Source organism: Trachypithecus francoisi, unplaced genomic scaffold (genome assembly GCF_009764315.1).
Source record: "Trachypithecus francoisi isolate TF-2019V2 unplaced genomic scaffold, Tfra_2.0 Contig01579, whole genome shotgun sequence".
Lineage (NCBI taxonomy): Eukaryota > Metazoa > Chordata > Mammalia > Primates > Cercopithecidae > Trachypithecus > Trachypithecus francoisi.
This window is the reverse complement of record NW_022681442.1, coordinates 25,954,585-25,982,369: the sequence shown is the minus strand read 5'-3', so window position 1 is coordinate 25,982,369 and position 27,785 is coordinate 25,954,585. Positions and strand designations below refer to the sequence as shown.

Below are 27,785 nucleotides of genomic sequence, written 5' to 3'. Positions count from 1 at the left end.
CCCAGGAAATTAACTGGAAAGAAACAGACGTGAAACACGCCAAGTGCTGGAAGGATGTAATTGAAAAAACAAAACGAAATTCAACCTAGGCTAAACTATTTGACTAATTAAAAGTTAAAACAACCTCTTTATGCTACCATATTTTCATGAGCAAGAAGCAGGCTTCAAAAATGTAAACCTACTCTCCTGCAGACATAGCAAATGGGATCATGGAAAACAGAAAATAACTATCTGTGGATGAAGCCATGAAGAAAAAAATGTGCAAAGGTACCACTTCCAGAGCACAGAACCAGAGTCTAAAAGAGGAACTTCTCTCATCATTAGGATTTTGGAACTACTATAGACAAGTAATTGTTCTGTATTTCACATTCTTACTTTTTTCAGAGATGTATTTTGGGGATTATCTTGACTATGTACCATAGTAAACACTGAGTGTGGTACAGTTGACTTATCTTTTTAGTTCATTGGTCACCAGCAGATGAAAAGCCATATCTGTACCTGATGATGCAGAATATACATACCTGAGAGACCTTGAACCTTGAGTTGGATACACTGGAGTTATTGGTGTGATAGAACTAGGAGAACCATAGATTCTTTGTTACTCCTCATAACCAGTGGTAGAATTAATTAAATCTTCCTCACACTGAATCTGGGCTTGCCTTAGTGATGTTCTTGATCAATAGAATCTGGCAGAAGTGATGTTCTTGGACCTTTGAGGCCAAGCCGTAAGAAACCTTGTATCTTCTGCCCAGGAGCCTTGGAAAACTCACACTTAGCGCCTTGAGCTTCCTTACAGCAAGTCCAACTTCCCTGAGACCACCGTGTTTTGAGAAGCCCAAGCTTCCAGGAGAGGGCACGTGGAGAGGCTCTGAGACTACATGGAAATGGAGAGGGGAGACGCTAAACCCAGACTTCCAACATTATGCCAAGGCACATGAATGAAGTCATCTTGGATCTTCTACTGTAGCCTAGCATCAGACTAACTCCTGTTAAAACCATTAGGAGCATAAAATTGCCTGCTGAGCCCTTTTAGAATTTCTTACTCATAAAATTGTGAGATATAATAAAATGATAATTGAAAAAAGTAATTATTATTGATTAAAAATCAGAAATGATTTTTAATGATTTTTAAAAGATTTTATAAGTCAATGAAAAAATAAAATAAATTAGAAAATTAGAAAATTTAGAACTAAGCAACAACAAAAATACTCATCATGAGATGAAACTAATTCTTGAGAGAAATCTACAGGCAGAAAGACTTAAGCCCATATTTTGGAAAAGAACATAGGTTTAAATTAAACTAAATACTAAACTTATACAGTTAGAAAAATGAACTAAAAATTAAAGTAGTAATAATAACACAAATTTTAAAACTAGAAAATACACCTATAATTAAAGAAGATCAAAAAAAGACAAATATTTGTTAATTGTTTTTAGCCTTTTCAGGGTACCGATCTTTTGCAAGACTGAGCATTCAAAAAAGTAAAGGACACAAAAACAATATTAGAAATGACAACACAAATGTTTTTACTGATAATGAAAGGAAATTAAGATTTTTTTAAAACATTTTATTCCAGTAAGTTTGAAAACTTAGAAAATTTGCCAATTACTAGAAAAATACATTTTGCTAACTAACCAAAGTTGACTCAAAAAGTAGCCAAAAACAAAAATGCCTTTTATGAAGAAACTGTCCTTTCCCTATTGTGCAGAAAATTTGTCAAAAACCAATTGGCCATGAATACTTGGATTTATTTCTGGGCTTTCTCTTTTGTTTCATTGGTCAATGTGTCTGTTTTTGTGCCACTATCATGCTGTTTTGCTCACGATGGCTTTATAATGTATTTTTAAATCAGGAAGTATGATGCCTCCAGCTTTGTTCTTTAGTTCAAGATTGCTTTGGCTATTTTGGTTCTAAAAGAAACATGCAGAAGAATGAAATTTGTCCCTTATCTCGCATCATACAAAAATCAACTGAAAATAGATAAAAGACTAAATGCAGGATGTAGAGCTGTAAAACTACTAGAAGAAAACATAGGAGAAAGACTCCACAATGCTGGTCTGGACAACGATTTCTTGGGTATGACCCCAAAAGCACAGGCAATAAAAGCAAATATAAATAAATGGGATTGCATCAAACTTTAAAAGGGCTTCCTCACAAAAAAGAAACAATTAACAGAGTGAAGAGGCAACACACAGATTGGAGAAAATATTTTTAATCCATATGTCTGATAAAGGGCTAATATCCAGAATATATAAGAAACTCAATTCAATGGCAAGAAAACAACCCATTTTTTAAAATCAGCAAACACCATGGAATACTATGCAGCCATAAAAAAGAACAAAATCATATGCTTTGCAGGGACATAGATGGAGCTGGAGGCCATTATCCTTAGCAAACTAACACAGGAACAGAAAACAAAATACCGCATGTTCTCACTTATAAGTGGGAGCTAAACAATGAGGACACATGGACACGTAGAGGGGAACAATACATACTGAGGCCTACCAGAGGGCAGAGGGTTGAAGGAGGAAGAGATCAGGAAAAATAATTAATGGCTACTAGGCTTAATACCTCAATGATGAAATCATCTGTACAACCCCCATGGCTGAAGTTTACCCTTGTAACAAATCTGCACATGTAGGTACCCCTGAACTTAAAATAAAAGTTTCAAAAAAGACAATAAGAACAAAAATTTTTTAAATAATCTGAATAGACATTTCTCAAAAGAAGAGACAGAAATGGCCAACAGATACATGAAAAAAAGTTCAACATTTCTAATCATCAGAGAAATGCAAATCAAAACCTCAGTGAAATATCACTTTACACCAGTTAGAATTGATATTGTCAAAGAGACCAAAACCATGAGAAATTACTTAATGGATACAATGTGCATTATTCAGGTGATGGATGACCTAAAAGTTCTGACTTGACTACTGTGTAATCTATGTGTGTAACAAGAAATTGCACTTGCACTTCATAATTTTCTATCAAAAAAAAACCAAAAAAACCTCAGAAAAAAAAAAAATCAATGATAAGTATGTGCAAGGATATGGGGGAAAAAAAGGAACACTTATACACTGTTGGTGAGAATGTAAATTATTACAGGCATTTTGGAAAATAGTAAAGAAGTCCCTTAGAAAACAAAAAATAGAATTATCATATAATCCAGCAATCCACTTCCAGCTATATATCCAAAGAATTGAAATAGATATCAAATATATAACTGCATTTTCCTGTTCATTTCAGCATTATTCACAATATCCATGATATGAAAGCAAACTAAGTTTCCATCAATGAATGAATGAAGAAAATGTGGCATATATACACAATGAAATGCTATACAGCCTTAAAAAAGAAGGAAATTCTTTCATTTGCAACAGCATGAATTAAACTAGAGAATATTATGTTAAGTGAAACAAACCAGGCACAGAAAGGCAAATACTGTCTGATCTCACTTATATACAAAAATTTTTAAAGTCAGTCTCATAGAAACAGAGAGTAGAAAGGTAGTTATCAGAGGCTGAGGGAAGGGGGAAGATGAGGAAAAGGAGGGTATTGATCGAGGGTACAAAGTTTCAGTTAGATTAGAAGAATAAGCTTTAGTGACCTATTGCACTGCATGTTGACCAAAGTTGATAATAATGTTTTGTATATTTCAAAAATGCTAAAATACAATTTAAATATTCTCACTGCAAAAAACTAATAAAATGGTGTTGCAATGAATATGTTAATTAGCTTGATGGAACCTATGATGTAAACATAGATCACAACATCACATTGTATCACATAAATATACACAAGTATTATTTGTATATTAAAATTAATCATTTAAAATGCTTTGCTGATAAAAGTATAAATTAGAATACTTTAGAAAGCAATGTGGCATTATCTAGAAGAGTTTGAGTGACCACACCTCCCACTTTCCCTGGAACAGTTTCAACTTATGGCTGATGTCTAAGCCTAATTATGATAAATAATTAATCATTAATCATTAACAAACTATTAAGAGAAAAGTGTTCAAGTTTGGATGCATACCTTACAACCTAACCATTCTACTCCTAGGCATTTACCCTAGAGAAAATCTTGTATTGATACCTCAGGAAACATGTGCGAGAAAATTAATAGCAACATTATAAGCCATAGAAATAAAGAAACAAAAACACTGGAACCTATATAAATTTTCATTTGAAATGTTTTCTATGGAATATGATAGAATACCATGCAGCAGAGAGGAAGAATGATCTACAACTCCATGAATCAACTGAATGGACTTCAGGAAAATAATATTGTGAGAAAAAAAGTCTGGTTATAGAAAACTGCCTAGGAATACACATAAATGTGGTTTAAAAAGAGTCTAAGAAATATAACAATGACAAAATATACACCAAATTCAGGAAATTGGGATAGAGAGACTTGAAATCACGAAGAGAGGGGTAAGGCTTCAAAAGTGCCAATTAAATGTTTCTAATTCTTAACCCTTGTTGTTATCTATCTTGCATGCATAATTTACTTATATAAATCATCTACCATTAAGGTAAGAAAAATAGTAATAATAATAACAGTTACTAACGTTTATTGAGTACTTACTTGGAACCAAGAATAATTCTTAAGAGCTTTACAGCTTACAACAAGAACTTAAATTCTCACCACAACTCTAAGAAGCAGCCATTGTTACTTTCTCCTTTTAAAAAGCAAAAATGGGCCGGGCGCGGTGGCTCAAGCCTGTAATCCCAGCACTTTGGGAGGCCGAGACGGGCGGATCACGAGGTCAGGAGATCGAGACCATCCTGGCTAACACGGTGAAACCCCGTCTCTACTAAAAATACAAAAAAACTAGCCGGGCGAGGTGGCGGGCGCCTGTAGTCCCAGCTACTCGGGAGGCTGAGGCAGGAGAATGGCGTAAACCCGGGAGGCGGAGCTTGCAGTGAGCTGAGATCTGGCCACTGCACTCCAGTCCGGGCGACAGAGCGAGACTCTGCCTCAAAAAAAAAAAAAAAGCAAAAATGGCCCATGCTCAGAGATGTTACTGAAAGTACAGGGCCAAACTGCTTATAAATGGCAGAGTCAGGTGTTACTTAATCATTGTGCTTCACTGCTTCTCTTAGTCTGGCTCTAATTTTACAGATTTCTACACCAACTATATATAACGTTTATATGCAAAACAAAACAAACATAAAACAATCTTCAGCCTACCTTCTGCTGGAATTCTTACAAAGCTTGAGTTAATTTAACCTAAATTAAAGATGCTTTAATGTATGACTGAAAGAACTTGGGAGTGCATTAACAACTTACAGTGCAATGCGATTTACCTTGAGCATTCAATCTTAAAAGCATGTTGCCATAAGCCTTTATAAATGCCCACTAAAGCAGGTTTATATCATCATTTTCACGTTATGGATAAGGAAACAAGTCATGTGACTATCTCTAGTTCACACAGAAAGGAGTCATCATTATGGATAAAGACATTTTACCTATCTCTTAGTCATACTTATTCACATAATATCTGTTACATTGGCCTGGAATAGTATTTTGGTTTTTCTTTTAATCTTGATAATCATTCTAAGGTATGGTCTTTAGAAAATGCCAACTCTGATCATTTCAACCTTCAAGGAACTGGTTGTAAATCAGTGATGCTTGGAGAAGTTAAAAAGAAAATTAAAATGTTAGACCATGTTTGGTGCCTAGGAAGGAATAGGGTCTCAAGGCAAATCCATTTTTATTAAAAAGATAATTCTATGTACATGTTTTTCATGGGCTGGAAGTTATGATGATGGCTTAATGGGCTACCTCTTGGCAAAAATGTGCGTTGGCAAAGTTCATTTTTCTCTGACTTCTTCTCTTCCTTTTAATTAATATTAAAATATTAAGAGTTAATAATTACAATTATTGCTGCTGATTCCACATTCCTCATCACTTGGGTCCTGTTTATTCCTCATTCTTTCCTTCAGTCTGCTACCAGTCCTCTAGATTTATAACTGGCAAATATAGTATTTGGAAAACAGGCTGGTCAGGAAGCCATAGCCTTCAGTTTTGATCCCAATTCTTCCTCTAATTCTCCTAGAGACCTGAATATTTTATTCCTCATCTCTAAGCCTCTGTTTTTCCTTCTTTAATGGAGAGGGATGAACAAAGCCGTTCAATAGAAGGAGTGCCTTCTAAATCTAACATTTGTGTCTCTATAGCTAGAATGCATAATTATGAGATTGCCTAAGCTATTACTTCTCCCTGGGATATCTACAATTTTAAAGAAAATACTTTAAAAATTAATTGCTTTATTCAGTCTCTTATTATCTCTTATAATTGACTGAAACACTCTCCAGATTTCCTCACTTCAGTCCTCCTCTCCTCCTATCTATTCCAAATACTATGGTCAAAATAAGCTTTCTGATTATGGACCCCTCAGCCCTGCTTCCCTCATGGATTTCCCCACGTTATCAGCCTGTTTAATTTATGATGGCATCAGAAAGGAGGACAAATGATCTCCACACGGATACACAGAAATATTGTTTATAAAAACTGACCATGATTAAGTTAGCAGTGAATGCAACTTGTCTGTAATACCAAGAATTTCTTGATTATGTTTAGTATATTCAATTTTATTTTAAGCTAAATCCAAAGAATATTTATTATTTATTTTTATTGCACCAACACCTTCCACACTCCTCTAGTTCTTCCTATAAGGCAGAGTTAACTGGGCCATATACTGAACTCACTTCATTAGAGTTTTGTTGTTGTTTTTTTTCATTATAATAATAATGTGAGTAGGAAGCATCTTTATTAAAGCAACAAACATATGAAGACTGGGATGGTTAGGTCGTCTGGGCAACTTGTTCATTTGCATAATTTTGTGGGTTTTTAAAATTTTTCTTAAGAGATAGAATCTTGCTCTATTCAGGCTGGAGTGCAGTGATAGGATCATGGTTTACTGTAGCCTTGAACTCGTGGAATCAAGTGATCCTTTGTGTCAGCCTCCCAAGCAGCTGGGACTACAGGTGCATGCTACCATGCCTGGCTAATTTTTAAACACAACGTTTGTAGAGATGGGGACTTGATATGTTGCCCAGGCTGGTCTTGAACTCCTGGCTTCAAGTGGTCCGCCTGACTTATCCTACTGAGTAGTTGGGATTACAGGCACGAGCCATTGCACCCAACTCATTTCATTCTTAAGGGCATAAGACTGTGAACATTTTGCAATTTCCGTTTCCATTTCTTGTCTTCTTTTCAACAAGTTATTTCCAATATGTGTTGTTTCTCTAAAAGTATTTAAGCTAAGTAAACCTAATACATGTTTTCTCCACCAAAACCAAGTATTTTCTCTCAATAAAACCCACTTTGAACTTACAAAGTTGCACATCATCTTTTAATGTCTCCCTGTTGCCCTCAGAACTTGGAGATTGAAGATAAAAATTCTTCAGGCCACTAAGGAGATAAATTATAATGATGGCACATGAGCATTTAACGAATATGTTGGAGCAGTGGTCCTCAAATAAGGATCCCTCAATTTCTATTGTCATCCATTCAAGGTCAGTTAAATGATGCTTTCTTCTTAGAGTAACCTAACAAGCTAAAGATACTGGGGACAAGATAGGGATTTATTAAGATGTAGACATATATTGATATAGATACACACATATACATACTTTTTAAACTGAGCATCCACTTTATGGAGGATATACTGTCATTTCTAGAGATTATGGAAATATTCAAATAATGTATGTTTAAACTCACGGATATTACTATACTAAGGAGAGGGCACACACACACACAAACCTATAATAATAAAAGGCAAAAGGTGATAAGAACTTTCATAATGATGATAATAATGCTAATAATGATTAATGTTTATTAATTATTACCCAGTGAAAGTAATTGTTCCTAGAACTTTACATAATTAACTTATAAACCTGTACCTCATCACTCTGAATTGATCGGTACTATTTTTAGCCCCAATTCACAAATGAAAATGTGGGTCACAAGGAGAGTGAGAAAAATCCCCTATTCAAGTGTGAGCTTCAAGGAGTGACTTTCTTTTTTTTTTTTTTTTTTTTTCTGAGGCGGAGTCTCGCTCTGTCGCCCAGACTGGAGTGCAGTGGCGCAATCTCGGCTCACTGCAAGCTCCGCCTCCCGGGTTCACGCCATTCTCCTGCCTCAGCCTCCCGAGTAGCTGGGACTACAGGCGCCCGCCACCTCGCCCGGCTAGTTTTTTGTATTTTTAGTAGAGATGGGGTTTCACCATGTTAGCCAGGATGGTCTCGATCTCCTGACCTCGTGATCCGCCCGTCTCGGCCTCCCAAAGTGCTGGGATTACAGGCTTGAGCCACCGCGCCCGGCCCAAGGAGTGACTTTCTTTCGAAGAGTATAGTGTGTAAAGGAGGGGGGTCTTTGTCATTTTAGAAACAGTATTTCACCTGGGTGATAAGGGTTATGTTCAACAATGACAAGTTATGTTGATAGTATGTACCCTTGATGTGATGCAATCCAAATGGCACTGTGTAGTCTTCCTCTCAAAGACTCTGTGGTCTTCTTCCCAAATATCTATAACCCCAGTCTAATCATAAGAAAAACACCAGACAAATTCCAATAGAGGGTTATCCTATAACATACCTGACTAGTACTCAAAACTGTCAAGGTCATCAAAAGTAACCAAAGTCACAAAGAAACTTATTTTCAAGAGTAGCTTAAGGAAACATGACCACAAAATGTAATGTGGTATCCTGACTGGAATTCTGAAACAGACAAAGGACATTAGGTAAAATTTAAGGCAATCTGAATAAACTGTGGATCTTAGCTAATAATAGCAATGCAAGAATATTGGTTCATTAATTATAACAAATATACCTGTTGGGGATTGAATTGTGTTCCACAAAAAGATACGTTAAAATTCTAACCTTAGCTACTGTGAATGTAACTTTATTTAGAAATGAAGTCTTTGCAGATGGAACAAAGTTAAAATGAAGTCATACTGGATTATAGTGGGCCCTAAATCCAATGACTAGCATACTTCTAAAAAGGCCATGAGAGACACAGGCACACACACAAGGAAGATGGCCAGGTGAAGACAGAGGCAGAAATGGGAGTGATGCAGCCACAAGCCAAGGAATGCCAAAGATTGCCAGCAACCACCTGCAGCTAGGAAGAGGCTAGGAGGGATTCTTTCTGGAGACTTCAGAGGGTACATGGCCCCGCCGGCACCTTATTTTCAGGTTTCTAACCCTGAGAACTGGAAGAGTTGATTTCCGTTGTTTTAAGCTACTGAGTGTGTGGTAATTTGTTACAGTAGCCCTAGAAAACTCATATGGTACCATACAAATGTAAGATGTTAATAATAGAGGAAACTGTGTGTGTTGGAGGGCAGGGAGTTACATGGGAACCCTCTGTACTATCTGCTCATTTTTTCTATAAATCTAAAGTGATTTAAAACATTACATCTACTAATTTTTTATTTTTTTTATTTTACTTTAAGTTCTGGGATACATGTGCAGAATGTGTAAGTTTGCTACATAAATATACACGTGCCATGGTGGTTTGCTGCACCTATCAACCAGTCATCTGGTTTTTAAGTCCTACCTGCATTCGGTATTTGCCCTAATGCTCTCCCTCCCCTTGCTCCCACCCCCCAACAGGCCCCGGGTATGTGATATTCCCCTCCCTATGCCCATGTGTTCTCGTTGTTCAACTCCCACTTATGAGTGAGAACATGTGCTGTTTGATTTTTCTGTTCCTGTGTTTGTTTGCTGAGAATGATGGTTTCCAGTTCCATCCATGTCCCTGCAAAGGACATGAATTCATTCTTTCTTATGGCTACATAGTATTCCATGGTGTATATGTGCCACATTTTCTTTATCCAGTCTATCATTGATGGGCATTTAGGTTGGTTCCAAGTCTTTGCAATTGTAAGTAGTGCTGCAATAAACATAACATGTGCATGCATCTTTATAGTAGAATGATTTATAAAGCAAACAAAAGCCACATGAGATGCTATTTCATACCAACAATAATAGTTATAATAAAAAATAACAAATAATAATGAGTGTTGACAAGGATGTGGATAAATTGGAATGCTCATACACTACTGATGGGAATTTAAAATCAAGCAATTGCTTTGGAAAACAGTGTGGTAGTTCCTAAAGAGGTTAAACACAGAATTACCATATGGCCCAGTAATTCCATTCCTAGGTATATATCCAAGCAAAGTAAAAATGTATATCTACCCAAAAACTTGCACAAGAATGTTCTTAGCAGCATTTTTCATAATAGCCAAAACATGGAAAGAAGCCAAATGTGCATCAACTGATGAGTAAGACAAAAAATGTGATATAAAAGAAATGAAATCTATCTATCCCTGATAGATATTATAACACAGATGGAGCCCAAAAAAAACTTAGTAAAAGAAACCAGTCACAAAAACTACACATTGTATGCCTTCATTTGTATGAAATGTCCAGAATGGGCAAATCCATAGAGACAGAGGTAGATTGGTGGCTGTCTAGGGCTGGAGGAAATGAAGAGAGGAAATGGGGAGTGACGGCTGATGAATGGGTACAGGATTCTTTTTAAGGGGTGATGAACATGTTCTAAAATGGGTTGTGATGTTGGTTATACAGCCCTGTCAATATACTAAAAATAATTGAATTGTGTGCTCACTTTGGTAGCACATATACTAAAATTGGAACAATACAAAGAAGATTAGCATGGCCCCTGTACAAGGATGACACGCAAATTCATGAAGTGTTCCATATTTTTAGTGGGAATTGAACAATGAGAACACATGGACACAGGGAGGGGAACATCACACACTGGGGCCTTTTGGGGTGGTGGGGGTGGTTAGGGGAGGGATAGCACTAGGAGAAATACCTAATGTATATGACGGGTTGATGGGTGCAGCAAACCACCATGGCACGTGCATACCTATGTAACAGACCTGCACATTGTGCACATGTACCCCAGAACTTTTTTTTTTGCTCTTTTTTAAATTTTATTTATTTATTTATTTATTATACTTTAAGTTCTAGGGTACATGTGCACAAACTTGCAGGTTTGTTACATATGTATACATGTGCCATATTGGTGTGCTGCACCCATTAACTCGTCATTTACATTAGGTATATCTCCTAATGCTATCCCTCCCCCATCCCCCCACCCCAAGACAGGCCTCAGTGTGTGATGTTCCCTGTCCTGTATCCAAGTGTTCTCATTGTTCAATTCCCACCTATAAGCGAGAACACACGGTGTTTGGTTTTTTGTCCTTGCGATAATTTGCTGAGAATGATGGTTTCCAGCTTCATCCATGTCCCTACAAAGGACATAAACTCATCCTTTTTATGGCTTTTTATGGTATTCCATGGTGTATATGTGCCACACTTTCTTAATCCAGTCTATCATTGATGGACATTTGGGTTGGTTCCAAGTCTTTGCTATTGTGAATAGTGCCACAGTAAACATACATGTGCATATATCTTTATAGTAACATGATTTATAATCCTTTGGGTATATACCCAGTAATGGGATTGCTGGATTAAATGGTATTTCTAGTTCTAGATCCTTGAGGAATTGCCCCACTGTCTTCTACAATGGTTTAACTAGTTTAGAGTGCCACCAACAGTGTAAAAGTATTCCTATTTCTCCACATCTTCTCCAGCACCTGTTGTTTCCTGACTTTTTAATGATCACCATTTTAACTGGTGTGAGATGGCATCTCATTGTAGTTTTGATATGCATTTCTCTGATGGCCAGTGATGATGAGCATTTTTTCATATGTCTGTTGGCTTCATAAATGTCTTCTTTTGAGAAGTGTCTGTTCATACCTTTTCCACTTTTTGATGGGGTTGGTTGTTTTTTTCTTGCAGATTTGTTTGAGTTCTTCATAGATTCTGGATATTAGCCCTTTGTCAGATGAGTAGATTGCAAAAATGTTCTCCCATTCTGTAGGTTGCCTGTTCACTCTGATGGTAGTTTCTTTTGCTGTGCAGAAGCTCTTTGGTTGAATTAGATCCCATTTGTCAATTTTGGCTTTTGTTGCCATTGCTTTTGGTGTTTTAGACATGAACTCCTTGCCCATGCCTATGTCCTGACTGGTATTGCCTAGGTTTTCTTCTAGGGTTTTTATGGTTTTAGGTCTAACATTTAATTCTCTAATCCATCTTGAATTAATTTTTGTATAAAGTGTAAGGAAGGGATCCAGGTTCAGCTTTCTACATATGGCTAACCAGTTTTCCCAGCACCATTTATTAAATAGAGAATCCTCTCCCTATTTCTTGTTTTTGCCAGGTTTGTCAAAGATCAGATGGTTGTAGATGTGTAGTATTATTTCTGAGGACTCTGTTATGTTCCATTGGTCTATATCTCTGTTGAACCAATACCATGGTTCAACATATGCAAATCAATAAACGTAATCCAGCATATAAACAGAATGAAAGACAAAAACCACATGATTATCTCAATAGATGCAGAAAAATCCTTTGAAAAAATTCAACAGCCCTTCATGCTAAAAACTCTCAGTAAACTAAATATTGATGGGACGTATCTCAAAATAATAAGAGCTATTTATGACAAACTCATAGCCAATATCATACTGAATGGGCAAAAACTGGAAGCATTCCCTTTGAAAACTGGCACAAGACAGGGATGCCCTCTCTCACCACTCCTATTCAATATAGTGTTGGAAGTTCTGGCCAGGGCAATCAGGCAGGAGAAAGAAATACAAGATATTCAATTAGGAAAAGAGGAAGTCAAATTGTCCCTGTTTGCAGATGACATGATTGTATATTTAGAAAACCACATCGTCTCAGCCCAAAATCTCCGTAAGCTGTTAAGCAACTTCAGCAAAGTCTCAGGATACAAAAATCAATGTGAAAAAATCACAAGCATTCTTATACACCAATAACAGACAAACAGAGAGCCAAATCGTGAGTGAACTCCCATTCACAACTGCTTGAAAGAGAATAAAATACCTAGGAATCCAACTTACAAGGGGTGTGAAGGACCTCTTCAAGGAGAACTACAAACCACTGCTCAACGAAATAAAAGAAGACACAAACAAATGGAAGAACATTCCATGCTCATGGAGAGGAAGAATCAATATCATGAAAATGGCCATATTGCCCACGGCAATTTGTAGATTTAATGTCATCCCCATTAAGCTACCAATGACTTTCTTCACAGAATTGTACAAAACTACTTTAAAGTTCATATGGAACCAAATAATAGCCCACAGTGCCAAGACAATCCTAAGCCAAAAGACCAAAGCTGGAGGCATCACGCTACCTGACTTCAAATTATACTACAAGGCTACAGTAACCAAAACAGCACAGTACTGGTACCCCAGAACTTAAAGTATAAGAAAAGAAAAATATCTGTGTATTAAATGCATTTGCAAAATAAAATTAAAAAATAATAATTGAATTGTACATCTCAAATGGTATGGTACATGAATTACATCTCAACAAAGTTGTTATTTTTTAAAAAAAAATGGGTCGCAGAAAGAACATGTAACTTGTCCAAGGTCACATAGCTATTAAGTGGCAGAGCCAGAATTAGAACCAAAGCAGTCTGATGTGAAGGGGCCACACCCTCTGCCACTCTATACACTGCATCTTTTGTAGTGTTTTCAACAAAATTATATAAAAACACCAAGGGAGACACGAGCCTAAAAGAGGAAGAAGGAAACCATCAGAACGGTGACTTCCTAGCTTTCCTTGCTCAGAGTCACTCCCAGTAATAGACAAGGGCAGGCTATGAGGGGAAAATGTCACTAAAGTCCTGATTACACTCACCACCTCCTATAGGGAAGGAGGCTCTTTCTTACCTTTGCAATTCTGAGAAGGGATATATTTAGGGGAGAAAAAAAAGAAAACAAAAACACTTATTCCAAGCAATATGATAAACACATTCCCAGTACCCACTTAAGTTATTTAGATGCATGACAAGGCGTCATTTAAACCCAACTTAAAATGAACTCTAATGAGGCAATATTGCCTTCCGTTTTACAACCTGTCACACATTTGCTTTTCTTTCATGATAGATGCTGCAAGTCTGTCAAGCAAAATCAAGATTTTTTTTCCAATGACTGAAATGTTTATGCACATAACAAAGATATTGTCAGGTTGTGTTCTGTTCAACTGTGATTTTTTTCTTTTTCTTCAAATAATAGGAGTTGGACTCCACTGACAGAGTGAGCTGCACTCTGAACGCAGGCAGCCTCCCTTAGGCCTGCGTTCTGGATGGAGGGATCATGGTTATGCATTCTTCTGATCCATAATGAGAAGCTAACTGTCCAACCAATGAGCCTGGGACAAACCCCAAAGGCAACAAAACTCAAAGCAGGACAGAATCTTATGGGGTATATTTAGTGGAAGGAGTGGTTGTGGAGGAGTTCCTGGGTTGGAAAGGCAGGACCCATGTCAGGAAGGGCCTTATGAATGTGAACATTAGCAGGGCTTGGAGAGCCTGTAAAGGATGTCCAGTGGAGGAGAAACATTTGATATCTGAACATAATTTCTGAAAGCATTATGGAATGTCTGTTTGAGGGAGCAAGACAAGAGACGGTATAACCTAAATGGATAAACACACATAGACATGTCATCTTATTTACTGAATAATTGTACAGACTGTAGGTTATAAAGATCTGGGTTCAAATCTTGTTCTGCCTCTGGCAAATATATGAGTCTGAATAATTTTTTAATTTATTGTTTCAAATTTTGCCTGCAAAAGAAGGATAAAATGATACTCCTTTCCCAGGATTTAAATGGAAATAAAAATAAAATAAAGTATTTACTCCATATCATTACATGTTTTAAAACACAAGATAATTAGGCAATGTTGAGTATTGTTGTTTGTCCATAATGAGTTAGGTGTTGAATGATGGGGAATACAATGATTTATAGGCCAAAGAAATAATAGAATTGAATTATTGAATTCATCTTGGTGGTCTTCATGATGTCATTAGATAATTTGTCAGATGCTAACAATGCCATAGAAATGTAGTTTTTTATGGGAAAGAATGAACTGAAAATTCCAGAAATACCCAGAAATTTCAGAAATTCATAGAATACCTGGAAATTACACTGGGAAGAGTGAATCAATCAATTCGTCAACTAAACATGCATTGATATGTTCTTTTCTTTTCAATTTGACAAGCATTCAGTGAACTCCCACTTGGTACCAGGCACTAGTGACAGTGATAAGAATAAAAGAATATTCTTTTATGTTTCAGAGATGTCAGACACATATACAGTCAAGAGTAACCCACAGAGATGGGGAAAGCGGGATTCTGCTCAATGAGAGGGGTCTGAGCAGACTCTGATGTAAGAAAGCATGAGACATATTCAGAAATAGAGAATCTTAGTGTCTGATAAGTAAAGACATATAAGTCTAGAAAAATAACTTATGACCTAATATACAAACTTTGTACTTTATTTTTATGTATAACATGGGACATTGAGAGATATTAGAAAAATAGGATTGCCAATGAAAGAACTATTTTAATTTAGATTCATCTGTCAAAAATAGATGGAATTGGAAGAGGCAATGAAAAAAAAAAGTTGCTCAACTATTACAGTATTCCAGGAGTGAGACTTTGGGAACCTGCACTACTGCAATAGGAAAAGAAAAGAAACTATGAAACAACATAAAGGAAATACTGAATTAGGATAAGAAAAGGAGATGGCAGGATGACAAGAAATTTACCCTGGTGTCATTAGTGATTAAAGTTACTTTGTAAGCTATAAAGAGCTATGCAAATGTATGACACTATGCACACCTTTCATTTTGTTTGAAAAGAAAAAAGACACAACTTACACACAAAAAATGAAATCAAAATAGTGTAGACACAATTCATGTTTCTTGGAAGATAAGAAAAATTTACAGAGGCCAATTGACTTGTCCCAGGTTACAACACAAGTGGCAGAGTTAGAATTTGGACTGGCATCAGTTCCTCTTCGTGCCATAGCACAAGTCGTTATAGGCAATTGCTCTTATACCAGGTCTAGTTGTAAAATAACCCCAGAGTTGTTATCGTTGTACACCACTGAATTGCTGTTGCTACCAGAAATTTACCTCTAAGTACACCTTATGCCTTTGTCTTCTTTACTGAACACATTGCAGTTGTCAAAGAACATCTATTTGTATGTTACAAAGGCCCATTTGCAACAGCTCTTGGCTTACTATGTCATAGACACCTACAACTATGGAAACATAGAACACATTTGCTATTCCCATGTATCAAAAATTGGAACTCACTTCATAGTACTAGTCGCTTCAAACTCTTTTCTTCTAAGACTCCCTGATCCTTGGGATTTATGAGTATCTGACAAAATAAGCTCACTGAAGACAGACATCTTTATCTGTTTTATTCAATGATACACCTCAAGTGCTAGAATGGCAACTGTCACACAGTAGATGCTCAATAGATGATTGTTTAATGTCTGAATTCCTTTCTTCTGGATAACAAAGATGAAAATATTTGAATATATTTATGCGATGCCAGAAATGAAGTGCTTAAACTCTGTTTTTCCAAGAGGCCAAGTAGAACAAATTCTTCACTACTAGATCTCTCTGAATCACTTTATAACCAAGGAAGCACTGCAAGACTATCCCAAGCATGGCCCTTAGCTAGTGATTTTATTTGTCATTTGATTCTTAGGGAGTCGATAGGCAGAAACAGTCAACCTAGATTTAAATGACCAGAGAGACTCTTGGACTACTTGCAAATGAGGGAAACTCTATTCTCTCTCTTTCCTATTTATTATCGTCATCAGCCTCAAAGATTTCCAAGGAAGGGCAGCATGCTGTGATGGAAATAACATGGGCCTTGAGTTCAGGAAAAAAAGCCTTCTGCATTCCAGCCAACTACTCACTCGCTGTGTGACCTAGGACAAATGACTATACACCTCTGCACCTATTTACAGCATCCTCAGCTGTAACATTTGGACTAGACTATCTATATTAAGTTGTTGCTGTTGTGAAAATTAAAAATAAAGCATAAAGGTGTTGACACATAGGAAATACTTAGGAAACACTGTTTTTACTTTTACATGTGCTAATTATTTCTCTTTGCCACGTATCGCTGAAGATAAAGGTGAAAGGTAATCTAAGGGGAGGAAACATGTACCCAAGCTTGTGGATATGTGCAATTCATCAGGGCAATTGTACAGGGTGGGGGGCGGGAAGCAACCTTGTGGCATCTCCTCAGGTCTATTTAATGAGTCCTGTGCAGGGGATCCTGCGGCTGGCTCCTTTTGTTCATTAAAGCCCAATGGTATGTAGAATTCAAAGCAGGGGTGCACAGTCAGAAATTCACCTTGTAAAAATAAGATCTGCTATGATTCCCTCCAGGGACTGTGGCACAGGAAGAAGTTGCCTGTTCCGGGGGCTGTCTGCTGTGTGGGAGAGTGACCATCATGACTTTCACTTGTCAAATACATCTCTTAGCCCTCAGTATTTACTCCTGAGGGAGCCACCGCTGGGAGCATCAAAACAGAGAGGAGTTAAATAGACCACACTGGGTTTGTAGCACCATGGCTCATGCAGGGCCAGCGTTAAGCCCTCCCTTTCTGGCATTCACAGTGGGTGTTCTCTGCTTCTTCCTGCATCTCCAACTCCCTCTGTCTTAATATTCACTGGATTTCTCTCATGCTTAATTAATGCCAACTCTGTGGCCAGAGCTGGCATATACCTGTCACTTCCCTTTCTACCATCCAGTGAGGAGCAGATGAGTGCTTTCAATTTAAATATGAAACTGAGGTTCTGAGTGGTTAAATAATTTGTCCACAACTACCCAGATAGCTTTGCAACACAGGATTCAAACCTACACTGATCTCTTAAATGCTTTGGGTAAAAAATTGTCTTCAGGGGCATTAGATCTGAAACCTCTTAACCTTGACATGTTCTTGGGTTCTTACTGGGGTTAAGTACATTTACCCTCCATGATTCTATTGATCTCTGTGAAAAGTCACTCTGATCAAATCTTTTCTGCCCATTTCTTATGAATTTGATGAGTTTTATTTTGAATTAATTTTGAAAGATGCAAACAGAACCAAGAAATGAAAAATAGGCAAGTAGCTTGGTTCCCATTTGCCCACATTCATGATAATGATAGAATGCATTGAATACCACCTCCTCCATGCCTGGTACTGCTTAAAGTTCATTATACGTGAGAATTCACTGAATCCTCATGACAGCTCCAGGCGGTAGGCACTATTACCTCAAACTTACAGACCAAAAAAGCAAAGAAACAGGGAGATTATGCAACTTGCTCAAAATCATACAGCCAGTAAGCAACAGGACCAGGATTCGAGCCCTAGGAGTTTGATATCAGGAGCTTAGCTAACAACTGCACCACACTGTCTCTATTTCTGTTCTCTTTTTAGAGCAACATTTGAAGAAGAAAAGAATATAAAGAAGGAATAGCCTTTGTTTTTATTGTTGTCCTCTTTCTTTCTTTTTCTTTCTTTTCTTTTCTCTTTTCTCTCTCTCTCCCTCTCTCTCTCTCTCCTTCCTTCCTTCCTTCCTTCGAGAGTAAAGAGTGAGCAAAGATGGAAGTAAGAAGGAAAATACGTTAGGAGTCCATTCAGACAATGGAGTGCCTGCCAAGGAAAGGTTATTGAGGCAACATGGCTGGAGATAATTTTAAAACATATTAGCAAAGTATATTAGGGGAAAAGACAGAGAAAGGGCCTGGAAGAGCTGCCAGGAGTCATGCTTGATTATCCAGAGGCTTCCATTTGAAAGGGTTAGGATACATTGAGCAATGTCCCTCTATCTCTGATGTTGACTGCTTGCCAGCAGGGAAAAATGCAGTGATCAAAATCAGAGACCTAGTGTGCACTAGGGCTACCAAACAGAAATGTTCAGATGCTAAAGAAAAAAAAAAAAGTCCTTAAAAGGCACATCCTCTTCTGGCACACGGCCAGAGGTCACTGAATCAAGACCCAGATACTGAGCATAGGTGGATAACAGCTGGTCCAGGTGTAACCCCAACATTTCTCTTGCTGAATCTTGTTTACCCAAGTCTGCATGTGATGCAAGGAGCAGAGAGTCTTATGGTCTGGGAGGAAGATCCTATTCCTTTATTTGCTTAACTATGAAATTATACATACATTCATGAAGTCCTGAGACTAGCTTTAGTGGTTTCACACAGCAGTGTGCATATGAAGAAAGCCAGGAACTTGTTAAAAAACGAAGATTCCCTGTTTTTGCATCCAGAAATTAAAATTCAAAGGTTCTAGGAGGGGGTCCAGGAATCTTCATTTAATAAACGTGCTTAAGATGATTCTGTTGCAAGAGATTTTCAGATCTCATTTTGAGAAGACCACTTAGTGGCTCTTAAAGAGATATGCCTCAGAATCACCTGTGGAGCTTTACAAAACTTCTAGTGCTGTCAGAACAATTGTACTCAGGGTTCTGTGGAATGAGGCCAGTGTCATCTAATGAGTTCCCCAGGAAAAAAGAGTAGTATTCAGGGATCTATGAAGGAGGGCTCTGGAGAGTGACATCTCTGAAAGGGAAGGAGATTGGGCAGAGAGATGAGCTGTGAAGCCATCTCAACAGAGGCCTTAGCCAATCCACAGGATTGTGAACCTCAGATGACCTTTTAGAGTTGTTCTTATCTGGGATGAGGGAACTGGACATTTAAACCTCCACACTGATTAGTCATGGGAAGCTGGCTCCCCCAGGGAAGGAAATGAGACCTTAGTCTTTAGCCTTTGAAATCTATATAGGGACCCACAGTGAAAGGCCCTCTGCCAGAAACCTGAAGGCAGATATGAACAGTACCTTACAGGGTCCACCACACTGAGTAAAATTTTGTTTGGTTTGGTTTTAGCCCCATTAGTGATTCTTACACATTCCCAGGCCATGAACCAGGAATGCAGATGTGTCATTGGTTATGAGGAGAAAGAAATGATACTTGGGGTGTTTTTGCAACGAGGTGAGTTCTACGTCTGTCTCCCAGAGAATTCCCATGCCTCCTATGGAATTCAGATCGAGTGGCATCATTTTTCCAAAGACTTTTTTTTGACAGTTTCAGGCAGAGTTAATCGCTCTGCTCTTGGAGCTATCACTTATCTTGTATAAACTTTCATGATTACATGTCTATTCTCCCTAGTAGTCTGCTTATTTTATTGGGACATGTCATATTCATTTCTGTATCCTCAACATCTAACAGGGTCTACACATAGTGACTGTAGAGTTAAGAGTAGAGGCAAAGAGATGATGCTCTTAGCAAACTTCCTTTAGTATCCCAGAGAAAGACATTGAGTGAGACAGATGATACTGCCACCATCCCTTGCAACAGCACTGCCTTAAGCAGGCTTAGTAAACAAAGATTCCTAAGCCCCTCTTAGACCCTTTGAATTAGAATTTCTGGATATGAGGACCAGGAATCTGCATTTCCTGGCAATTCAGCTACAGCATCTCTTAGTCTACTTGGAAACAAGCTACTATTGTTTTTTTGTTTGTTTGTTTTGTTTTGGGTTTTGTTTGTTTTTTACTAACCTCTAGAATAAATTTCAGAAAAAAAATTTAAGTGATTCGGACTCTAGGGTGATCCTGCCTACCATCTCTCTAACTCATGTCAGCTGTGTCACCTTCTTACCTGTTAAAGGATTATGTGTCAGATGAGTGGTGTGAAATGGTGTACTAGCAAGCTGGTGGCAGATTTCACAAAGCCCCCTTTAGTGATTTTAGAAAACTAAAGCCTTCCCCCACTTCCCCAGTAATGCAAATTCCCCACTAAGTTCCCTTGAGCTGTCCAGTGTCACTGTGATGCATATTACTAAGCCCAGCCACACAAGTGAATTCCCAGCTACACAGCCCTTGACTTGATTAGGCTGCAGCCTGTGCTCTACCTCCAATCACTTGCATGAGCAACTCTGAAGCAGAACAACCAGCGATCCGCCACAATAACAGGTCACCGAGGGCTCAGAGGAGCAGGGGGAACACAAAGAGTTTTACAAATTCCTTATCCATCCTGAGACATGCCTGGGGACTCCAGTTGTTTGAGAGCCTGGTACCATTACAGGCTCCTGACGATTTATTTTAGATTTGTCCTGAGGGAGAGAGTATCAAAATTTCCTACTGATAGCTTGTATAGGTGAGTGATACTGTTACTTGTTCAAGCAGAAAAGAAGAGCTTAGAAACATAATAGGAACTTTGGCTTCTCTTGGATGTCTCTAAAGCCAGAAGTTTTCTATTATGCAAAATCCACAGTGCTTGAAACCTTCAGGTGCAGGGAGAGAGCACTCATCCTGCAGCCCCCACACAACCTGACTTCATGAAATGATTGCTTTACTATAAGATGGCATTTTAGTATAGACGATTTTCAGGAAAGAGACTAATCCCTCCAGAAATCCTATTAGTACTGTATTTGTAAATCTATAGAAAGCACTATTTTTTATAAGCATAGATAACTGTGAAGGCAATAAAAGTGGAGGTTGTCAAAGATTAGTTAAATAGCTTGGATGTATATGCTAAGGAGTACTTCAAGGGATAAAAACAAACGGGTGACAGGGAAAAGGGAGCTAAGTTTCCCAAATGTCAGATCCCACATTCATATCACCTAATTTTTCCCTCTGATAGAGTGGATGCCATCTGTATTTTAGAAATGAGGAAAGGGGGACTACTGCAATTAAGTCAATTAGCGAGGGAACATTTCAGATTACTGCTCAATCCTCTCATCTTCCATGCCTCCATTCAGGGAGCTGAAAAGAGCAGAATCTGAAGAAAGGAGAGAAGGAACAAGAGGATAGAAGATGGTGGCAAATGTGAAATGGGCTAATACATTATGTTGCAGAAAAGTATCACTAGAATCACCTGGGGAGTTTGCTAAAATGGGGACACTCAGTTTCCACTGATACACAACACAGCATTCCAAAACTTAATGTTATAAAACAAAAACAAGCCGTTATGTTTTCATGATTTTGTGAGCCGAACAGGTAGTTCTGCTTCAAGTAGGGTTGACAGAGAGGCTGGAGTCTGGGAAAGGCTCAAAAGAGCCTCCCTCCCCCAACTGGTATTCATTGCTTGCTGCAAACTCAGCTGGGGCTTTCAGCTTAGCTAGGTTACAGTTCCCCCAGTGGGCTTCTTCACTGCAATCAGGGCTTTCTCACCATTGCTGGCTGGGTTCCAAGAAGGAACATTCTCAGATGACAGGTTCCAGCAGGTAAGCACTTCTCATGCCTTCACTTGCTTCACACTAATATCCCACTAGCCTAAGTCAATCAGATGGACAAGCCCCAGAGCCAGTATGGAGAACCCTATGAGGCAAGAATACTGGGAGACATGATCATGGGACCTACCTACAGAGGGCTTCCTTTACCCCGCCCTAGACCTATTGCATAAAAATCTTTGGAAGTTGGATACAGGTTATCTGCTTTTTTAACATGCTTCCTAGAATATCTCCACAGCGCATCTTCCTTCCTTCCCTCATCTGCCTCCTACCTTCTGCCTTTCAAACTTACTTTATGCTGAAATTCTTTGTTAATTCATTAATCAGCAAGGCAATAGGTTTATTGATTGCGAGAGAAAGAGGCTCATTGATCTGGAGAGAAAATAATATCAACAATCACAAAAATTCCACTAAAAAAGCTCTTTGTAGTTTAGTTACCAGTGACCTCCACGTCACTATTAAATGAACAGTTTTTCAGTCCTCATCGTGCTTGATTTCTTACCAGCATTCAATATTGTTGATCACTCCTCCTTCTTAAAATACTCTTTCCTTGTTTTCTGTGATATATCACGCACACTTCTGACTTCTTTTCTATAACTCTGCCCGCTACTTCTAGTATCTTTTTAGTTCATTTTCTTGTTCCTAAACTCTAAGTGTTGGTAGTTTTCAAGGCTTGGTTCTTAGAGCTTTTTTTCCCCCTCACTCTGTACTCTCTGCCTAGGCAATCTGACACTCACCAAATGCTTCCACCATCAACAATCACCCGTACACAAATAAATCCCAATGTTATGTGACTAGCCCAGATCTCTACTCTGAGCTGTAGACTCAAATGTCCAACTATTTTCTCTCCATCTCTCCTAGACTGTCTCAAGGGAATTCATATTTAGGATGTCTAAAACTGTACTCAATCCTCTCTTCTACTCCATCCCAACCTCATCTTCTTTATTTTGGTAACCCTTACTGTTATCTAGGTACTTCTGCAATAAAGGAGGAGTAATTCTGACACCTCTCTATTAGCCACCCACACCCCATTCAATCCATTACCACTCTTGTTGATCTTACCTCCTCCAATATGTCAACCTCCCTGCATCATCTCCTGCAGCACCGTAATCCAAACTGCTATCATTTCTCATCAGAAAACAAATAAACACAAAAAGCTTTCTAAGTTCCCCCACCCCCAGGATCACTTTTTTCTTTCTCTTTCCACCCTCCTGATCCACAACCTTTTCTGCAGGTTTCAATCAGAGTCGTCTTTTAAAAACACACCCAATCATGTCATCATTTCATTTAAAACATTCAGTATCTTCGCATTTATTTTAGAATAAAGACCAAAATCCTTATCATGATTCACATGCTTCCTTCCTCCTCAGCCCCTTTGTCACTCTCCTTCTTGTTTTCTGGATTCACCTTCCTTGGCCTCCTTTCATTCCTCAAGTGCACAATTATCTTTCATCTAAGGCCCCGAGCCTCCTTTAAGAACGTCTCTTGGGTCCCATTTTCTTTCTGGTTCTTCATATCTTAGTTCACATGTCTCCTCCTGAGAAACAAGTCTTCACCATACAAACCAGTTTGCTTCAGTGCTTCTTATTATCACACTCATAGTCCTATGAGATTCTGATTCTTATACTTGAACATTGTTTATGATAATGCATCTTTTGCATGCTTTTTATAAGAACACCCGTCTCCCCCAATAGACAGCAAAATCTATGAGGGCAAGAATCATGGTAAAACAAAAATAGAGATGGGGGTTTCACTATGTTGTCTAAGCTGGACTCAAACTTCTGAGCTCAAGCAATCCTCCTGCCTCAGCCTTCCACATAACTGGCACTGCAACAAACCACTTTTTTAAACACATTATATTCCTAGTGCTTGTCACTTAATAGGTACTCAAAAATATTGTTGAGTGAATGAATGGAGGAAGGAAGGAAGGAATAAAAATGCTTGCTAGGACTATAGTCATGCCTAAGGTACTATCTTTAATGTTAATTGTCTGCTTCTTAGGATCCATGATGGTCTTTCTCTGCTGGGTCTCTCTTTATATGCTATACGCTAATCTTCAAGAGTAGACGACTCCCAGCTAGGACTGCTTCATTTTGTGCCACGACATTGTGTCAGGTTAGCCAGTCAGAGTGATGCTTCCTTCAACACCAGCATTTAGAGCTGCTCTGTCCAGAGTGAACCCCTCTCCTGGGCATGTTTAGTCTTCTGCTAAGTCCTAGATCTCTGAGTCTGTACTTGCTAGAAGTTATCTGGCTATGGTGGGCATAGACCCAAGATTTGATAATGCTTCTTTCTTTAATTATTTTTTCAGACAGAATCTTACTCTGTTGCCCAGGCTGGAGTCCAGTGGCACAATCTTGGCTTGCTGTAGCCTCCTCCTCCTGGGTTCAAGTGACTCTCCTGCCTCAGCCTCCCGAATAACTGGGATTACAGGTATATGTGACCATGCCTGGATAACTTTTGCATTTTTAGTAACTTTTGCATTTTTGCATTTCACCATGTTGGCAAGGCTGTTCTTGAAGTCCTGACCTCAGGTGATCCGCCCACCTTGACCTACCAAAGTGCTGGGATTACAGGCATGAGCCACCACACCTGGCGTGATAATACTCTTTAGCTTGGTTTCATGACCTTAAAAAAAATAACAAAGAAACAAAACTTTGTTGCCAATGTTAAGTGAGATAAAACCCACCATAACTGGATCTAAAGATAGCAGGAGACTTTGGGGACGTGGTGTTAGATGAGACCTTTTTTTTGCCTGTAAATGGAAAACACTAATATTAGGATGTATCCCATGCAAATTGTTTGAAATCTGCAGGGTATCTGTTTCCTGTTTCCAACAAAGCTTGCCCTTGAGAAGTATAAGTTTGTTTGGTTTATCAACTTGGTTGAATTGAATTTCTGACAAGACAACCCTTGACACAACCAATTGGATCAAGCTGCTTTGACATTTTGGGATGTCTAAAGCATACTGAGGGCAATTGATCAGATTCCATTACTGTCCATTCACCTTCAGCTAATCCTTTCTGCCTTGACCTACTCAAGGGAGGATTACTGAGAAATTTGGTTGCTGCCATTCATGAGGGTTGAGTATGTATAGACTCCTAATCATTACTGCACTTTGCACTTTTAATGGATATTTTTGTCTTGGTAGTTTCCTCTCCTCCCCTTTGCACACCCCCAAAATTGATTTGTGTATAGACTAGCTTTACACTTTGATGGATTGGAAAAACAGTGCTCAGCAGTTTTGCATTGGGGAAGTTATCTATATTTTATTAAGAATAAAAATGATTATTTGAAGGTAGAGTTCTTAGAATGATTTTACCTGGCCCTAGCCAGCATGGTCAGTTCATTTGGTAACATAAACCTTTAACTGTCTCCAGGGGTGCCTCTCATTTGGTGAGCTTCACCAACCTCTGGATAGCTATACCATCTCCAAGGAAAGATATATAAGATCTTTTGCAATTAAAGGAATACAGGTTTTTTTCTTTGTTGAGTCTGACAATAGGAAAAAGTCCTCAAACATCTCAAATTTAACATGCAGCAAACTAAGATGATTGGTGATTTTAAAAAAATCTACTCATTCATTTATTAGTTTATCCATCTTCTGTCCACCTATCTACTTACTTATGCAAGGAATGTGTATTGAGCTTGTACCATTACCCAGACATTGAAGTAGACAGCGAAGATATAAATGACAAACAAATACACACTACGCATTTCCCGCCCTCTGGATTTCATATTTGTGGGAAGGTAGACATAAATCAAATAAACACACAGTAAATGTAAAGTTATAGCTGTGATCACTACCATGAATGAGAGTAATACGGTTTGGCTCTGTGTCCCCACCCAAATCTCATGTCAAATTGTAATTCCCAATCCTGGGGGAGGGACCTCGTGGGAGGTGACTGGATCATGGGTGCACATTTCTCCCTTCTGTTCTCACAATCGTGAGTGAGTTTTCACAAGATCTAATTGTTTAAAAGTGTGCAGAACTTCCCTCTTCTCTCTCTCTCTCTCTCTCCTACTCTTCCATGGTAAAACATGTTTGCTTCACCTTCTGACATGATTGCAAAAGTTACCTGAGGCCTCCAAGTCATGTTTCTTTTACAGCTGCCGAATTGTGAGTCACTTAAACCTCTTCTTCACAGATTACCCAGTCTGAGGTTGTTCTTTATAGCAGTGTGAAAATGGACTAATACAGAGAGGTTTATTATTTCTGTAATAGCATCTAATAGTGATACCTGGCCTACATGTGGAAGATTGACTTAACTTATGGCCTCTCACTGTACTTAGCTAATTATTGAATGGGTGGGATAAAAAATTTGAAATTATGCCCACAATCACAATGTCCCGCTAAGATTTAGTACTGTAGTTGGATTTTGATAGTTGAGAAAAACTTCCTTTACTATTAGTCTTTTGGGCTATAGCTCCTAAGTTTCTTTCAGAATATTATCCTAACTCCTCATTATACCACTTAAGGCCATCAGTTTGCTCTTCACTGCACGTACTCCCTACCTAAAAGAATCTACTGCTAAAATAATTCACTCATATTCTGTGACTATCTCATGCATGTTCCATCTCTCCCTTGCTCCAAATATTAACCTCATCTAAAGACATATCCCTTTCTGCCTATCTGTTTTTGGGGGGATTATTTTTGAGAAAAGGAGAGAAATCCAGTGAGAATGCTGAACTTTGACAACATTTGTATAGAGACAAAAAATTGTATTCACCTCAGTCTGAAGCGGTATAACTGAGTTTGATAACAAGAATTATTACTAAAGAGATCTAAGCTGGCAATTGAAAAAAATGCCAAGTGTTAAATCTGAAGAGTGAAATTGGGGCAAAAAAAAAAAAGTCAGCAGGAATAGTCTAATAATAATTATGCATCATAATTTATGGAATGTTTATTATATCAAGATTGTGTTCTAATCACATTGTTGCTTTATTTAATTTAAAAGATTTTAAGGTCACAACAAACTAATCTCTGGTACAATGACACTGAAAGCGCCTCCACTACCCTGCTTTCTAATAACATTTAAAAATTTAAAGCTTCTTGAAATAGTCATAAGGTAAATGCCAAAAGAAGAAATATTTATTTAAGAAAAAACTACGAAAATTCTGTAAGAAAGACAAGATTCTGTGGTACTTGAATCAAAACTATCCCCATTCTCTCATCTCAAAACATACAAGGCTCCTTCTCTCTCTCTCAGTCCCAGTTGTAGAGCTATCTTCCTGAGAAGAGTAGGACTATATTATTTTTATCCTGACCAAAGCCTCCTAAAGTCGAGGCTAAATCCTGGGTAAGTGCAGTTGAGAGGTTGGGGCCTCCTGCTTTCTAACTCATGGAATGGAGGCTCCACTAGAAGTTCAACAATGTTGAGAATTCTAGGGCTCTGATTATTTATATTCTGGTTTGTGAAGAGGTGCTTCTGTATCAGAAGAGACACGCCCAGAGGATCTCAGGCTGCTGCTGTTCCTCATTACCAAGTGCTCAGCACCAAGTTCAAAAGCATGCCTCAAAGAGAAGCTTGCCATTGTTCCCAACCACAGCTCCAGATCTCTGGCTCAGGAGTTTTTGCCTTGGCGAGAACAAGCCAATTAAAAAGATAACTTCTAATCTC

General features: G+C 38.2%; 1 non-coding gene across 1 annotated transcript; it reads left to right on the top strand.

Annotated features, from left to right (window-relative positions):
• Positions 1-10,637: 10,637 nt before the first annotated feature.
• LOC117069869 lies at positions 10,638-10,744 on the top strand. Its single transcript, XR_004431697.1, has one exon. It is a non-coding gene; the product is annotated as a U6 spliceosomal RNA (small nuclear RNA).
• The last annotated feature ends 17,041 nt before the right edge of the window (positions 10,745-27,785 follow it).